The 17,857-nt window shown below is 36.8% G+C and overlaps 1 pseudogene; it reads right to left on the bottom strand.

The window, feature by feature from the left end:
• Positions 1-2,609: 2,609 nt before the first annotated feature.
• LOC131508026 (nucleoporin p58/p45-like) lies at positions 2,610-11,896 on the bottom strand (annotated as a pseudogene).
• Positions 11,897-17,857: the final 5,961 nt, after the last annotated feature.

Genomic DNA, 17,857 nt, shown 5'->3' with positions numbered 1-17,857 from the left:
CATTAAGGAAAAATGACAGCCCAATTAAACTATCGCAAATTACTATATTACAAAACTTCAAGTAGTTTAATATGTTAAGATGCAAATTACATTTTGAAAACTAAAAAATATATTTGGATTTTTTCAAACCAAAAAAAGTCCTTTTTAAAAATGATGTAGGGGCGCCTGGGTTGCTCAATTGGTTAAGCATCTGACCTCAGCTCAGGTCATGATCTAGCGGTTTGTGGGTTCGAGCCCTGCATTGGGCTCTGCACTGACAACTCAGAGCCTGGAGACTGCTTCAGATTCTGTGTCTCCTCTCTCTCTACCCCTCTCTCTCTCAAAAATGGATAAACATTAAAAATAATTTTTAAAAAATAAATAAAAAAGATGTAATTGCACACTTAACTGACAGTCATCACAGAACACAAAAATCACACATTTTCTTGCCTTTTTTCACAATCTGAACTTGGGAATTGCAGTAATAGAGGAGTATGAAAAAGCAAAAACAAGTTCAGTGCTCAGAAAGCAAGTATCTTTTCGAATTTTACTATCTGACAGAAAAATCAGTTGTTGCTATAAGCAGATAAAACAGTTTTACAACACTTATAATCAAAACCAGCCAATGTTTGCTGAAAATATATACATATGTACAATCTCTATTTTAGCAAAATAGTGGCTGGATGAAGATGATTCTGAAAGTATGCACTTAATACATACTATTAAATCTGTATAAAAATTACACAATTTTCAATGACATTCCATACTCAGACTACATCTGGAAACTGTATTTGAAAGGTAAATACATCAATCTAATTGCTTTTCTCTTAAATTAGGGGTAAGGCAGTTCTCTGTCAAAGGGCTTTCCTTTTTATTGGCTCTCATTCCGCTATTAATGCTATTACAGGCACATTACACGGAGGCAGCCTGGCCTGCCTGCGCGTAATTATGGCTCTGTGGTCACAGATAAGACTGGAAAGAGTGCATAGTTGGTACCCAAACCAGATTTTAAATGTATTGTGTCTGTAGCTTATATTAAACCATTAATATATTAAGAGACATATAAGCCACTCCATTTGGGGTATTAATAGCTATGTAAGAATTTGCTTTTAAATTTATTTATTTTGAGAGAGAGGGGGAAGAGAGACAGAGCAAAGGTTGGGAGGGGGCAGAGAGAGGAAGAGGCTCCCAAGCAGGCTCTGCACAAGTGTGGAGCCTGACGCAGGGCTGGAACTCATCAACTGAGATCACGACCTGAGCTGAAAACAAGAGTTGGACATTTAACCAAGTGAGCCACCTAGGTGTCTTTTATAGCCATGTAAGAATTAACTCTGCATTCGAAGAGCTCATAAAGTTTTCACTAAAGTAATAGAAAATCTTTTACGTGCATGCACTCAATCCCACTAGAGTTGAAATAGGTTCTTGAAGGTTCACTTGAGATGTGGGGAAAAAAACAACCAATATTATATAAATATCCTAAAGGTAATTATTATAGGATAATAAACGTTTGTTTGACAAGATACACAGCATTCTTCTTATGGAGAGGCTGTCAAAGATCAGCATGGGAAGAAAAATGGAAGACTAGAGACAATTAAATTGAGTCAGCCAAACAGGCCAATAACTCCTGCAACAAGTTTTTAAGCAATTAATTCCATTGACTTTCAATCTACATGCACTGAGATGTGAAGTTTTAACTGTGAAAAACAAAATACCCTTAAAAAAGGGAAACAGTTTGAGGCAAGAGTTTCTTTCTACAAATTCATATTTTATGCATACGCACAGGTGTGAATATTATTCTGTATAAAAGATGTCCTTCAGTGTAGTTCAAGAGACTTTTATCAAAATAAGAATTGACTCAACTATAAACACTAGAGGTCTTTTCTACTCTAAGAGAAACAAATAGGTATATATTTATGTAGTGTCAACCTTATCAACAAAAACCACAGCTATTAACACTTTGCTAAACAATAGGCTTTACTAGTCAGGGATGTAAGCAGAATATAGTTTACAAAATAAAGAAAAATACTCTACTGGACTTTATATTCACAAGAAAACAGTTTATCAGTATGAACTCAAAATTCCAGAGTAGGGGAAAAATATCAAAACTTTATAAATCTCCTGAGGTGCAATTTACCACATCAAGGTTAGGAAAAGAGGCCCTTAATGAACAATGCTGCCATGGATTCCCCTAACACATCGACTTATATGTTAATTATTTTTCTTGTTTTGTTTCCGGTTGGAGGTTTCTTCGACTGAAAGATTTCCCCTTCTGATCCAAGAGACAGGACTGGGTACCCTGTTTGTCCGATCCATGGGGACCACGATGCTAGAATTGTTGAAGTTGTACCAGAGGCGCCAAAGGTTGCCCTGGGATTACTGAAGGTTCATTTATTTTTCCAAAACCCAAATGTGGCCTCGGCAGTGGCATTTCTTTTTCTTTTTTTTTTTTTTTTAATTTTTTTAATGTTTTTATTTATTTTTGAAGGAGAGAGAGAGACAGCATGAGCAGGGGAGGAGCAGAGAGAGAGGGAGACACAGATTCCGAAGCAGGCTCCAGGCTCTGAGCTGCCAGTACAGAGCCCGACGCGGGGCTCAAACCCACAAACTGTGAGATCATGACCTGAGCCGAAGCCAGACGCTCAACCGACTGAGCCACCCAGGCGCCCCTCGGCAAGTGGCATTTCTAAAGCAAAAGCTCGTTCCAAAATTTTCAGTGTGAAGACCCTACGCCACTTGCTTGCAGATCATTGCCAATACTTGTGTTGAATCTGTACTAAACTCTGGACCTGTCACCATCCTTGCTAAGCTTAGTGTTGCCAAGGTCGTGATGGCAGCTTCAGGTGCATGTTACTGAGAAGCATGGGTCTGGTAGGAACTCTGGGTGCATTTTGCCATTTCTTAGCTTCTGCTAGCCTGACTTCAAACATGTCTATACCATTTTCCAACATTTTTCTATAGAGAAGGTATTACTCTTTGAGCACTTTTATACTTTTAATAATAGACCGAAGTTGTAGAGCCAAGCTACAAATGTTGGTAAGTTTTCTACAGAGCCCTTGATAAATCTTGAGTGGTTATATGTCAATTATTTGCTTGAGTGACAAGACAGTTTTCTAGTTGTTCAATCTGCTGTCTGTACTGTTGAAGCTATAGCTGGAACTGCTGAACTGTGGTTGGGACATAGTTGGCAGAAGCTGTATTTTTATTTTGAAGTCTGTGCAGTAGTTCCTGGGTTCTGAATGCTATATGTGCCTTATTTAACTCCTGAGTAACTTATATTTTTAAGTTGTTGGTATCAAGAGTATTTTTTTGCTCATCCACAGGTACCCAATGACAGAAGGTACTTTAAAGCCTTAATATCTTTTTTTTATTTATTTTTTAATGAGGGGGTGCAGGAGAGGCAGAGGGAGAGGGAGAGAGAGAGAATCTTAAGTAGGCTCCATGCTAAGCAAGGCTCCATGCTGAGCAAGGCTCAATCCCACCATCTTGAGATCATGACCCGAGCCGAAATCCAGAGTCGGATGCTTAATCGATTGACTCACCCAGGTGCCCCAGAGCCTTAATACTTCTTAAACTTTGATCATTGCTTACTTTTTTGTATTGATTTTTGTTCCTTCACAAATTTCTTAAGATTTTCCATATCCTGGCAAAGGACATGAGGAAGGTTTTCATCCTTCAGTGTTTTGTTATCTTCTAGTCATCATCCTCTTTTCTCACTCTTTTTATATTATTAGCTACTAAAATCTATACCACTAAGTTCTTCACTGGCCACAGTTGAAGTAGCTATAGTAGATGCCAAAGTCATGCCCATATCCTCCTGTTCAAGTTTTGATTGTTGTGCTTGAACTTTGGAAACTCAAACCTCCCAAACCAGCTATGTGTAGGTAAGTGTCAGTGTACATGTTAAGTCTGAGTCTGGGTCTAGGTATAAGTCTAACCCATCCTAGAGGAAGGGTTGTTGATGCAGTTGTAGTTTTTGCTCTTGGTCCACCCAAATTATTTGGAGTAAATCCCATGGAAGCTCCTGGGTTGATACCAGAACAGACGAAACGGTGCCACCACCAGCTGAGTAGAAGTAAGAGAGTAAATGGTGCAGCATTTGCTGCAGGACTACTGTCTTATTATAATTTTTTTAGCGGTCCGTCAATTATTTTCAAGTTTATTTATTTATTCTGAGACAGACAGAGAGAGAGAGAGAGAGAGAGAGAGAGTGAGTGGGGGAGGGGTAGAGAGAGAGGGAGAGAGAATTCCAAGCCCACTCCATGCTGGCACAGCTTAGAACCCGATGTGGGGCCTGAACCCATGAACCATGAGATCATGAACTGAGCTGAAATTAAGAGTCAGTCGTCTAACTGACTAAGCCACCCAGCCACCTCAGGACTACTGAATTCTTAACTGGAGCCTGTTAACAGCTGCAGATGCCTCTGGCATTCCTCGAGTTCATCCGGTAGTTACCGTTATTATCGTTCCTGTATTTTTTTTCCTTCTAGAGTGAACTCAGTGGCAGGCTTATATCCCAAAAGTCTGGTTCCAAAATCTCTGAAGGAGCAAATGGGGGTGATGTTGCAGATGTGGAGTTCCAAAATTGAGCCCCTCAGAAGGGGCTCATACAGCACCTGGCACTTAGGAGTCTATTCAACAAGCATTTACTCCTTTTATAGCACGGGGGCAGGGTGGTGACACTAGATTCTTCTGGCCTGGTTGTGGCCATACCACTGGTGGCTGTTGGTGCCGGAGCCTAGTGTCTGGTTCTCGACTGAATTCTCACTGCCAGGGAGTTTTAGATATTCACATGGCTGGAAGCTCAAATGCCGGTCATCTTCAGACCCCGTCTGGCAGGACCTTCCGGCCCCAGAACAGAAAACCACAACCTGGGACACATGCCGATTTTATTTTTATCTTACTTTACTAGTAACCACTTAACAAGAGCTATCGCTTACACCTCAGTGTTCCTGTCTCTAAAATAGTGTTACTGTCACACATTCGTAATGACATTGTTGTGTGTATGCATACTTTTCTTTTTTAGTTCACGGCGTATTTTCTGTTATCACATAATGTTATAAGGAACGTTTTCTCGATGTGGAGTGATTTTCTTCCTCTGTTTCCTCTATATTTCAGGCTAGTGGTTTTTGATGTTTCAGTCTTTCAGAAATATGTAAATAGACTTAAAGTTCACCTCTTAGTCATCGTTAACTTTAAATATCACTGTCGTTTCTTGTCTGCCTTTCTATTCCTCCCCCTTCCCTTTGATATGATTTAACAAGTGACTGTAGCACTTGCTAATGTAGTTTTATATGTAAGTATCATTTGCTATTATTAGTCTTCCTGCTCATATAATTACATGCATTTTTAAGTAATTAGAACAGTGCTAACATTATTCATCTGTAAAACATCACTGAGCTAGTTTCTTTTCTTTCAATAAAAAAATGCATTGAGCTAGGTTTTTTTTTTTTTCTTCAAATTTTAGTTGACAGATTGATAAACCATACAAAGATTTTAATATTTTCCAAACAGGGCTTCACAGACAATACTTTAACAATATTTGTGTGCATACCAATAGGTTTACATGTTTATTGGAAAGAGCATTTTTTTTAAATAAGTTTTGATGCTTGAAGCTTTAGATTTGGATGTCAGTATGAATTGTGGGCTCTTGGGAATTTTCTTTTCCTTCAGAACCTCTTTTTCTTTTCGTCAGTAAAATAATAACTAATATTTATCAGAAAGAGGTTTGAAAATATTAAATAAGATAATACTTGTAAAGCACCCAAGAAAGAGCTTGATGACTTAAGATGAGTTCCATAAGTATATAACCCATCAATTCCCACCTTTTTTGTAACCAAATCCCTCTTAAATTATATCACTGTTAACATTTTGTTGTGAAATCTAAAACTGTACTCCTAGAGAAAGGTGGTAGGTTTTTCTTTTTCTTTCTTTTTTTTTTTTTTAAAGTAAAAACCACCATATTTTTACAACAGGGAATGTTTCATTCTTAGCTATTTTTCTTTTCTCAATACAAAAGATTTCTGTGAATGATTTCAGTTTTTCTTAGCTGTATAATATACTAATTTTAATGGAAAATATTAAATACAGAGTCACTTTAAAGCACTATCACATAATTTACAATATATTTTTTCTTCTAGATGTGGTATATTGTCTTTATTAAATTTAGTAAACACTAGTTAGATTGTCATTTATCTAATGAAAGTGCTTTTAGTAGCAAATGACATTAACAGAAATAAGAACAACTCTAATTACCTTGAAGAATGATTTGACTTACTTTAAAAAAATATCCTATGTGTTGCCTTCTCTGCTGCAGGTTTTAGAAACATCAAAGAAAACAGAGTTATCCTGTTCTCAGGAAACTTACATGATTGGCGAGGGGATATAAAATCAACAAAGTGTCTTGAGTAGTGACAAAAACTTTGAATAAATGTAAAGCTGGATGATGAAAATATTATCTGGTACCAGTGAGGACACTGTGTGGTTTTAAATGGAAGCCAATTTCTCTCTAGTAAGGAAAACAAGTGAAGTAAGGGAAAAAGCAATATTTTGTGAAACTACGTTTCAGGCAGAAGAAGCAGTAAGTGCAAAAGCCCTAAGGTGAGTGTGTGTTTTACATGTTTGAGAAACAGGAAAAAAAAAAAAAAAGCCACCTGGCCTGGGGTAAAAAGGGGTTTTGGTAAGAGATAATACTGCAAAAGAATTAAGGCCCCATGCTTGTGAGACCTAGCAGGCCATTGTCTTGCCTTTGGATTTTATTCCCTATATGGGGAGCTTTTAGAGAATGCTGAGCAGAGAAGTAGTTAGATCTTATTTTGTGTTTAAAAGATCACTACCACCTGTGTAGTTAATTGACTGTGAAAGAACAGTAATGAAAAAGGGAGACTGATTAGGGACCGGTTGTATTAACTCAGGTGATGGCTGATGCTGATCTGGTTCAGGGAGACAGGGTAGAGACGTGAGAAGTAGTAGGGTCTAAACATATTTTGAAGGTAGAACAAAAATAATTTCCTAATATGAGGCTATATGTGGGATGTGAGAGAAAAATAAAAGATTTTCTGAGTACCTGCAAGAAGGCACATCACAGGATTTATTGGCTCAATTAACACAACAATCCAGAAGCAGGCCAGGCTCCAAGTACCCTTTGATCAGTTTTCTGGCTCTGCTGCCTTGTGATCCTCTTGGTGTTACCTTTCTCTGTTGGCTGGTCTGATCTTTCACGGAGCTAAAGTAACTGGAGAAATTCAAATGCCCCATCTGTAATCATACTACTCAGAAGGGAGAATTTTCTTCCAAATACTATCAAATTAAAATCATAAATTTCCCTCTGCTAGATCCAATTAGATTATATTTCCACATCTGAGCCAATCACAGGGGACAAGAGAATGCCATATGCTCTTGTCAGAGGGTTTCAGTGACCTAACTATGTCATAACAGAGGCCTCAATAGTCAAAGTGTGTCTTAAAGATTCTTTGTGTTGCATTAACCATCGATTAAAAAAAAACTTCAGGCTCCTACATAAACACATGTAATCTACCAATCTACTTGACACACTGATTGTAAAAGCCATTTGATTAATTGGAGTTATGCTATACCTGCCCAATGAGTATCGCATTTTCAACTTCAAGTCAGTGCTTTTGTTCATGTTTTCCTTCGTTTGGAGCATCCCTTCTTCTTAACTTGGACGATCTACATTATAATCATCTTCTGTGGCAAGCACAAGCTCTGCTTTCTTCAAAACCTTCCACCAAGGGGCACCTGGGTGGCTCAGTAGGTTGAGTGGCCGACTTCAGCTCAGGTCATGATCTCGCAGTCTGTGAGTTTGAGCCCCGCATCAGGCTCTGTGCTGACAGATCAGAGCCTGGAGTCTGCTTCGGTTTCCGTGTCTCCCTCTCTCTCTGCCCCTCCCCCACTTATATTCTGTCTCTCTCTCTCTCTCTCTCTCTCTCAAAAATAAACATTTAAACAAATGAACAGAAACCTACCACCAATACAGCAGTGCTCATTGCTCTCACATTCACCAACCATTACACCGTATATGGCATTAGCATGGTGTTCTTACATTTGATTACACATAATGTAATATAGTTTTTTTAATTCATTTTAATTTGCTAATTGCACTCTATCCTCAATTAGATTTTTGAGAGCCAAACTAGGAGGGGGGACATGACAAATACTAGCTTTGTGTTCATTCATAGGGAATTCATTTTGAGAACATACTTGTCTTTGAATAAGTATTCATAATTTATAGGATAACATGTATATATTCTATTGATAATTAATTATAATGATAATTACACTGATAACTAATCAAATATTGATTTTGATTAATTGGCACATTATTAGAGCATCCTTTAATTATTGCTACAGTTTACTACCAACCAACTAGCATACAGATGATCTTTAGATCACAAAAGAATATTTCTAAAATGTATGTAAAAATTCCACAGAAGAGGGGTGCCTGGTGGCTCAGTCAGGTGAGCGTCCGACTTGAGCTCAGGTCATGATCTCAGGGTTTGTGCATTCAAGCGCAGCATGGGACTCACTGCTGTCAGTGCAGAGCCAACTTCAGGTCCTCTCTCCCCCTCTCTCTCTGCCCTTCCCCTGCTCACACTCTCTCAAAAATAAATAAAATATTTTTTTAAATCCATAGAAGAAAATGGATAAATTAAAGAATAATTGACTTACAAGCTCATTTTTTGTGTTCTAGCCTACTTATTGCCAGAGAGAAAAGAGGCAAACAGAGAAAGAGAACACAAAAAAGAGTGAGGAAAGTGAAAAGAGAGCAGTGAAAGAAAAATGAAAGAGAAAGAGATTTGGGTGCTTAGATGGCATAGTTGGTTAAGCATCTGAATCTTGATTTCAGCTCAGGTCACGATTTCAAGGTCGTAAGATTAAGCCCTGTGTCAGAGTGCAGATCACCGAGCCTACGTGAGATTCTCTCTCTCTCTCTCTCTCTCTCTCTCTCTCTCTCTCCCTCTGCCCCATCCCCTACTTGCACTCAAACTTTCTCTCTTTCAAATAAATAAATAAAAAGAGAAAAATATTTGAAAGCTACTATTTCAAAGTAACTATCTAATATTTAAAACCATACATAGCTATTAAAAATATTTTTTCTGGTGATGAGTTTTTAGATAAAACACCAAAAAAAGCGATCCAAACATCTAGTCCATGAAAAAGGATAGGTAGTACCTTATGAAAATTAGAACTTTTGCTTTGCAAAAGACACTATTAAAAGAATGAAAAGACAAGCCAAAGACTGGGAGAAACCAGAAGCAAAACACATATCTAATAAAGGACTCATATCCGAAATATACAAAGAACTCTTAAAATTCAACAAATAGAAAATGTATAATCATTTTTTAAAAAGTGGGTAAAAGATCTGAACAGACCTTACCAAAAAAGATATACAGGTGGCAAAATACACATATAAACATATTAACATTATTGTCATCAGAGGATTACACATTAAAATAACAAGATATCAACTACACATTAATTAGAATGGCAAAAATCCTAAACACTGACAATGTCAATAACTGCCAAGAAAGCAGAGCAACAAAACTCTCATTCATTTCTGGGAGTGATTGAAAATGACACATCCACTATAGGAGAAAATTTGCCAGTTTCTTACAAATCTAAACATAATTTTACCGTATGATATAGCACCACTTCTTCTAAAGTATTTAGCTTAATGATTTGAAAAGTTTTTCCACTCTAAGACTTGCATGCTTTATGAATAATTGCCAAAAACTGGAAGCAACCAACAGATAAACTGCTACATTTATACAATGGAATATTATTCAGCCATAAAAAGAAATCAGCTATTAAGGCAGGGAAAGCAATGAATGAATCTTTTTTAGTTATGTTTAATTAATTAATCAACTAATTAATTCATTTAAATAACCTATCACTTAACTAATTAGCCAGTTGATTAATTCACTAATTGATCTTTAATTAATTAAAGTGAATTACATTATTTAGGTTTTTTGTTTTGTTTTGTTTTGTTTGTTTTATATTTGAGAGACAGAGAGAGATAGAGCACAAGCAGACGAGGGGCAGAGAGAGGGAGAAACAAAATCTGACACATGTTCCAGGCTCCGAGCTGTCAGCACAGAGCCTGACACGGGGCTCAAACTCACAGACGGTGAAATCATGACCTGAGCCGAAGTTGGACGCTTAACCCACCGAGCCACCCAGGTGCCCACATTAATTAGTTTTTAAAAGTAGGCCTCATGCCCAACATGGGGCTTGGACTCATGACCCTGAGATCAAGAGTTGCATGTTCTACTGACTGAGACAGCTAGGCATCTCAGCAATGGATGCAACTTAAATGCATATTTTTAAGTGAAAGAAGTCAGTCTGAAAAGGCTACAAAATCTGTAATTCTAATGATATGACCTATGGAAAAGACAAAATTATAAAAATTGCATAAATACCAGTAGTTGTCAGGAGTTTGTGGGGGAGAAGAAGGTTGAATAAGTAAAGCACAGGGGATTTTTTTAGGGCAGTGAAAATATTCTAAATGATACAGTCATGGTAGATACATGAAACTGTGTAATTGTTAAAATAGAACTTTACAACATAAAAAATAAACCTTAATGTATGTAAATTTCAAAAAAAAAAAAAAATAGGAGACTGGGAGTTCCCAGGATGAAATGTGGAATGCTATAAAAGAATCTCACATATTACAAATATATGAAACAACTTCAAACACGTTGGTAGCCTGAGTAACTTGGAAAATGAGTGAAGTTTTCATGACTAAAGTCAACAGGAATTATACATTATCACTGCGGTCTAGTTGAACACTTTGTTTCCTATAGGTATACAGGTTAACAATTCTGTAACCACTCTGTGTATACTGAGATTAAGTCAATGGATAAAGGTGGTTTGAATCTAGGTTTCTTATTGGTAGTTTGCAGACAAGCAAGAGAAGGAGGCTGGAATGATCCATCTGGTAAGGAGTTAGACTTGGAGTCCTCAAAACACATGCAGATTTAGTTTACTATAGGCAGGTATTTACATATACAAGTACAGATATGTATAGATTCAGGGGTTAGCATACATACATAAATACATTTCCTTACACTGTTGATTGAGAGGATCTGGTTTCAATGATATATAGCTATGTGCATACATAACACCCAGATCTCAGTTTCTAACACTGTTCTCCAATAACAGAAACCAAACTCCTTGAAGAAAGACTGATTTTAGTATTCGTGCAGAAAATATACATGATGAGCCTACAGCACCTTGTAACATCAGAAACTAAGAAAAGACCTCCATATACAAGCACAAACATGAGGTATAAGAGGTATATGAGGTATATTAGACACCCGAAGAGATCCTAAAGGCCAGGACTGAAACAATTTGAGCAACAAAATAAGAAAAGCAGTATTGGATTATAACCCAGTACAAAAAGTGCATACAGATACAAATGAATGATTGAATGATTGAATGAATGAATGAATGAATGAGAAGAGACAAATCTCTTGTGCAGAAGAATTCCAAATAATTTGTATAGATAACGAGCCCTCAAGGAGTTGGTGAATCACTCCCGACCTTTCATATGCAGGCTGCACATAGTGACTTCCTTCCAAGAAAGACAGTACAGAAAGGGGACAGGGTGGGAAAGAGTAACATTTTATTGGAGAAACATGAAAAACACTGCCTGAGGCAGGAACTTAAGATCAACATGAGCAGTAATAAGTCATGTATCCTTGATAAGATATGAAAATAGTATTTCATTGCTGTGGTCTTCTTCCTCAAACTCCATACCTAGTATAATTATGAGAAAAAAATCAGACAAATTTCTGTTCTGTTCTCAAATTACCTGACCAGTACTCTCAGAACTGTCAAGGACATCAAAGACAAGAAAAGTCTGAGAAACTGTCACAGCCGTGAGCACATGAGGGTACATGATAACTAAATATAATGTAGGATCCTAGATGGGATCCTGAACATAAAAAAGAACATTAGGTAAAAACTATGGAAGTCTGAATAAGCTATGGATTTCAGTTAATAATAATATATCTCCACTGGTTCAGTAATTATAACAAATGTGGTATGCTAATGTAACATGTTACTAAGAGAAAATGGGTGCAAAATCTGGGAACTCTCTGTACTACCTTCACAATTTTCTGTAAATCTAAAATTGTTTTACAATTTAAAACTGGATTCTAAAAGTACTTAAATCCTTACTCTTCAGCGAAACAAAACCAAACAAATTATTTGTCGCTTTAAATATGAGACAGGGGATCTAAGTCCATTCATTGTAATAAGAGGCTCTACAAAGCATATTAATGCTAAAAGAGAACTCTGTGCAAGTAGTTCACCCCTCTAATCCTAACTAATTTCTTAAGAATCCAGAACAGACTTTGTCTGGATGGCAATGCTGTGACAACCTTGGAATGTGGAAACATCTGGATGGTCATTTTCTGTCCTTTTATATTCTGCCTCTAAAAACGTCTGACTGAGGATTTCAAGGCAAAATAGCATTAAAACATTCTGAAGAAGAACATATCAAAATACTTTTAAAAAGGGAAGAATTCTAGTTCTGGTGGAGAAAAATCATTGGTCATCCACATAGCATTAGCAATTCTTATTACTGAACCCCAATCTTTAATGATAAAGACCACCTTTGTAATTCAGGCCTGTAGGCATTTCTTGTATTAATGAAATCCTCTGAATGCCCTAAATAATTGAGTGTTCAGAAGCCAGCAACTCAAATTGAAGTTAGAAGTGTTGTTTGTACAGGTGGCTTGCCCACTGGGAGTCAAAATTCTTACTTCTGTTGTCCATATCAATTATTCTGAGACTTTGTCTGTTTAGCGTCTGGCAGTTTTGTTACAACAGAAGACTTTTTCTAAAAACTGCTGACACAACATTTATCGAATTATCCTAAGAGTGACATTCTGTTTTCAAATAAGAGGAATCCAGAGGAGAAGGAAAGCCTTGGATGCTTAAATATTAAGTGAGTTATAGGATTCTCTCAGATTTAAACATTTAAAATGGGTCAACTAAAATTATTTGTAGTGTGCGGTCTGCAAATAATCCTTTCTGAAATACTTTAGTTTCTTTTTAAGGGATAGTATTTTAAAACACTTAGGATTTAGTATTTTTAAACTTTACTTTAGATTTGTAACATTTTGATTGTTTTGAATCTTGAATTCAAACCAACATAAAAATATGTGGTGCTTTGAAATGTATGTTTATTGCTTAATTTTTAAGTATTAATAGAAAATTATGTTATGTACATGCAGAAACACATATATAAGACCGATAATTATGAGAGCTTCCTGAATGCTTCTTACTTAGAGATTCTCTGAATTTTGGCTTTGTGGATAAAATTAACCAAACCCCCCCCCAGGAAATTAGCAAAAGCTGGTCATTTGACCATGGCTTTTGCACTGGCCCTTGGATTGCCAAACAGCTGACTGCCCACTGCAGTTCCTTTCTGACAACTCTGAACTTGTTTATGATCAATAATAATTATGATCATATCTAATTCCTATTAATGATATTAATATTTATTGTTATTTGGGTATATTATTAATAATTAAATATGTACTTTCAAATTTGAAAGCATTCTTGGTATAACTTGAAGGGAAAAATCTCATTATGTATATTTATGTTGAAATTCCGTCATTTAAGTATACATGTATATTTTTTGCAAAAGGAAAAAAATATTGTCATATTTGATGATTGTGATGCTGTGAATTTTGTTTTAAAAAATTTAAGAGCTTTAAATTAGATAAGTAGAGACTTTTTAAATGTTTATTTATTTATTTATTTATTTATTTTGAGAGAGAATGTATGTGCAAGCACAAGTTGGGAAGGGGCAGAGAGAGGGAGAATCTCAAGCAGGCTCCGTCCTCAGTGGGAAGCTGCATGTGGGGCTCCATTTACAACCATGAGATCACGACCTGAGCTGAAATCAAGAGTTAGCCGACTTGGCTAAGGCATCCTGACAAGTATTTTATGATTAAAGTGACAACAGTGGATTAGCTTAAAAATTAGGGAGAATATCTCAATCTTTTTGAGCCATTAAAAGTTTTTGTTTTAAAATGGTATGGTACCAGATATGTTTTATCATAATTCCAGTCTTTTAGAATTACTTGGTATATCAGCATTATAGGTAGAAAAATAACCTTTAAAGTCTGCTTTTAATACTTTGTCATTGAATATTTTTTTAGGTCGTGATTCTCTCAAGAACAATCTGATTTTGGTATTCTTAACATATTGTGAGGGTGAATTTAAGGAAAAATATCAAATTTAATGGCTCAAAAATTCATGAAGAAGAAAAAATCCAAAATCACAAATACCAAGTATTGATTTTTAACATTAGCCATTTTGCATTTGATCAAACTGTGGTTTTGGAGCACATCCATGAATAGTGTCAGGTTCCAGCTTCAGTGCTTTACATTTATTATTTTTTTTTAAGTTTATTTATTTATTTTGTGTGAGAGAGAGCATGCATGTATGTGCTCATGCACAGGGGAGGAGCAGAGAGAGACGGAGAAAGAGAATCCCAAGCAGTCTCCCCACTGTCAGCACAGGGCCCAACATGGAACCCCCAAACCATGGGAACATGACCTGAGCTGAGATCAAGAGTCAGACACTTAACTGACTGAGCCACCCAGGTGCCCCTACACTTAGGGTGATAAATCCTCAAAGAGCTCTGTATTAGAAATGATCTAAATGTAGGTCATAGACACATGAAAAGATGCTCAACATCACTCATCATCAGGGAAATACAAATCAAAACCATGATGAGATACCACCTCACACCGGTCGGAATGGCTAAAATTCACAACACAAGAAACAGCGAGTGTTGGTGATAATGCAGAGAAAGGGGAACACTTACTCCCTTGGTGGGAATACAAACTGGTGCAGCCACTCTGAAAAACACTTTGGAGTTTCCTCTAGAAGTTAAAAATAGAACTACCCTACAATCCAGCAATTGTACTATTAGGTATTTACCCAAAGGATAAAAAAAAAATACAGATTCAAAGTGTTACATATACCCTGGTGTTTATAGCAGCATTGTCAACAAGAGCCAAACTATGGAGAGCACCCAAATGTCCACCAACTGATGAATGGATTGAAAAGAAGTGGCATATATATATATATATATATGTATATATATATATATATATATATATATATATATATAATGTAATATTACTCAGCCATCAAAAAGAATGAAAGCTTGCCATTTGCAATGATGTGGGTGGAGCTAGGGTATATTATGCTAAGTGAACTAAGTCAGTCAGAGAAAAACAAATACCATATGATTTCACTCATATGTGGAATTTAGGAATCAAAACAGATGAATATATGGGAAGGGGGAAAAAAAAGAGGAAGACAAACCATAGGAGACTCTTTGCAATAGAGAACAAACTGAGGGCTAATGGAGGGAGGTGGGTGGGGTGATGGGCTAGATGGGTGATGGGTACTAAGGAGGGCACTAGTGTTGAGCACTTGGTGTTACATGTAAGTGATGAATCACTAAATTCTACTACTGAAATCAATATTACACACTATGTTAACTATCCAGAATTTAAATAAATTTTTGAAATACATACATACATACATAAATATCATAAAAGTGTAAGTTTGCCACAGACAGATTAAAAGTATTATCGGTATTGTCAATTGTGAGCTCAAAAACTCAGAGTCAATATATAATGAACATAAAATGAACATATAATGTTCAGACATTCAAAAAATAATGATTACAAAGGACAAGAATGTCTCCAGAAGTACATGACAGTTTGAAAATATTAACATTATTAAGGAAACAGCTGCTCAATTAGCTGAGGGTTTGGGATAGGGTGAGGATTGCTAAAGCAGGGAAGCATACAAATAAGAGAGGTCAGAGGCAAAAGAAGGTGGAGGTCATTACCCACCGAAGTGTTGAGTCTGAGAAGTGATCTACTAGTGATTCTACTAGCAAGTCTCTGAAGCACTTCTCCAACTTTGAGCTTTTGATGGTCAGTTGGCATTTACCTTCAGGGGTACAAGCTTCCATCTCACTTATGTATCTGAACTTCCATCTCAGTTATGTATCTGAACTTGGGGTACAAGCTTCCATCTCAGTTATGTATCTGCACTCAGTTATGTATCTGAACCTCTACTCTTCCTCTATTAATTATACAAAATAAAGAAGATTAGCTCCAAAAGTAAACATTCGGAAGTACCACATCGAGGAAGAGAAGGAAAGGAAAATAGAGCCTTTGGGTGTTCCAGTCAGGCATGCATACCCTCTGCCAGAGAGGAGGGTGGTCACCAGGTCAGAGAGGTTGTGCTGCAGGTGAGCCCACATGAGACTTATAAATCAATTTTTATTTTATTATTTGTTTTTTTTTTAAATTAAATGTTTATTTATATTTGAGAGAGAGAGAGAGAGAGCATGAGAGACAGAGTGTGAGCCAGGGGGAGGAGGGGAAGAAAGAGAGGGAGACACAGAATCCGAACCAGGCTCCAGACTCTGAGCTGTCAGCACAGTCCCACACGGGGCTTGAACTCACGAGCTGTGAGATCATGACCTGAGCCGAAGTGGGAGGCTTAACTGAGCCACCCAGGTGCCCCTAAATTGATTTTTAAATTGAGAATCTAAAATACTGCATTTTTCCTTTCTTGGAATCTGGAGGCTTCAGAGTGCTTCCTCATGGGATTGGCAGCTGAGTTGGCCTGAAGAGAATAGTCAAAGTGCAGGGTTGCACTGGTACAAAAAAGTACTGACCCAATATCACACAGTATGGAAGGAGATTCCTCTCACCTAATTCTTATTCCGAAATCATGCTCTCTAAGCAAGCTAATGAATACAGTGTAGCTTCCCCAAAGGAGTATCAGCGGGGAGAGAATGTTCTGGCCAGAAGACTCAAGTGCCTGGTCCCCTCATTGTAAATTAATAAATCAAGGCTTTGATTTTTAAAATCAGTCTCTTGAGCTTATTTAATATCACTAGGCCCCTTAGCAATAGACAACTAGATTTCAGAGTCTGGAACGGCTGAGGGCCAGACTGAGAGCCAGGCAAATCTACCAAGGTAATGAGACTCTAAGAGGTCTGTTGGAAGGCAGCCTGCTGGCATTCCCTAGCAACACTCCTTCTTCTTCATGGTGGAGCCAAGTCTAATCATTTTCCAAGGTGAATTCTGCAATGGGTACTTTGTAGTAACAGAAAATTAAAATAGTACTGTTCATTTGTGCAATTTGCTGTGGTTTACAACATGTTTCAATGGAGTTGATCACATTTATAGAGCACTTTTTCGGCATATTTGTTATTCCACTCACTTTACAGATGAAGAAAAGAAAGCTCAAGTGGATGTCAGGTGCCCCTACATTTGCCCCCACGTGAGATTTCTGAAAAGGAGGTGTTCCTGATGCTGTTCTGTTTATGGATCTGGAAGTTGGCTACACAGGTGTGTTCATTTTGTGAAATTCATCAAGCTATACATTTATGACATTTTCATTTTTGTTTTGACGATTACCTTCAACAAAAGTTAGTAAATGTGTAAATAACAATGGATAGGAAAGAAAAAAAAAACAATATTTCTGTTTTTTTTTAAATATATATCTTTAAAGTTATTTAAATTGTTAAGAGTGAGAGTCATTAAGTTAATCAGCACATTTTCAGCTAAAATTGATCCAATTTAGCAATCCCTTCTTTCTAAGTAAGTTTTAAAACTCTATGTAACGGTGTCTCCAAGTACAGGTTCTTGGCTATTTAAAGATTAATAATGAAGAGAAGAAAAAAATGAATATGGTATTGGACCTCCTAGTACATATTTGAAGAATGTGATAAACCTTATGAATAAACAAGGATCATAAATCACATTAAAATTCTCAGGATTCCATTGGACTGGACAAATTGTAC

This window comes from Neofelis nebulosa, chromosome 3 (assembly GCF_028018385.1).
Source record: "Neofelis nebulosa isolate mNeoNeb1 chromosome 3, mNeoNeb1.pri, whole genome shotgun sequence".
In the NCBI taxonomy this organism is placed as follows: domain Eukaryota; kingdom Metazoa; phylum Chordata; class Mammalia; order Carnivora; family Felidae; genus Neofelis; species Neofelis nebulosa.
Note: the sequence above shows the minus strand (reverse complement) of the source record. Positions and strands in the feature narration are given on the sequence as shown.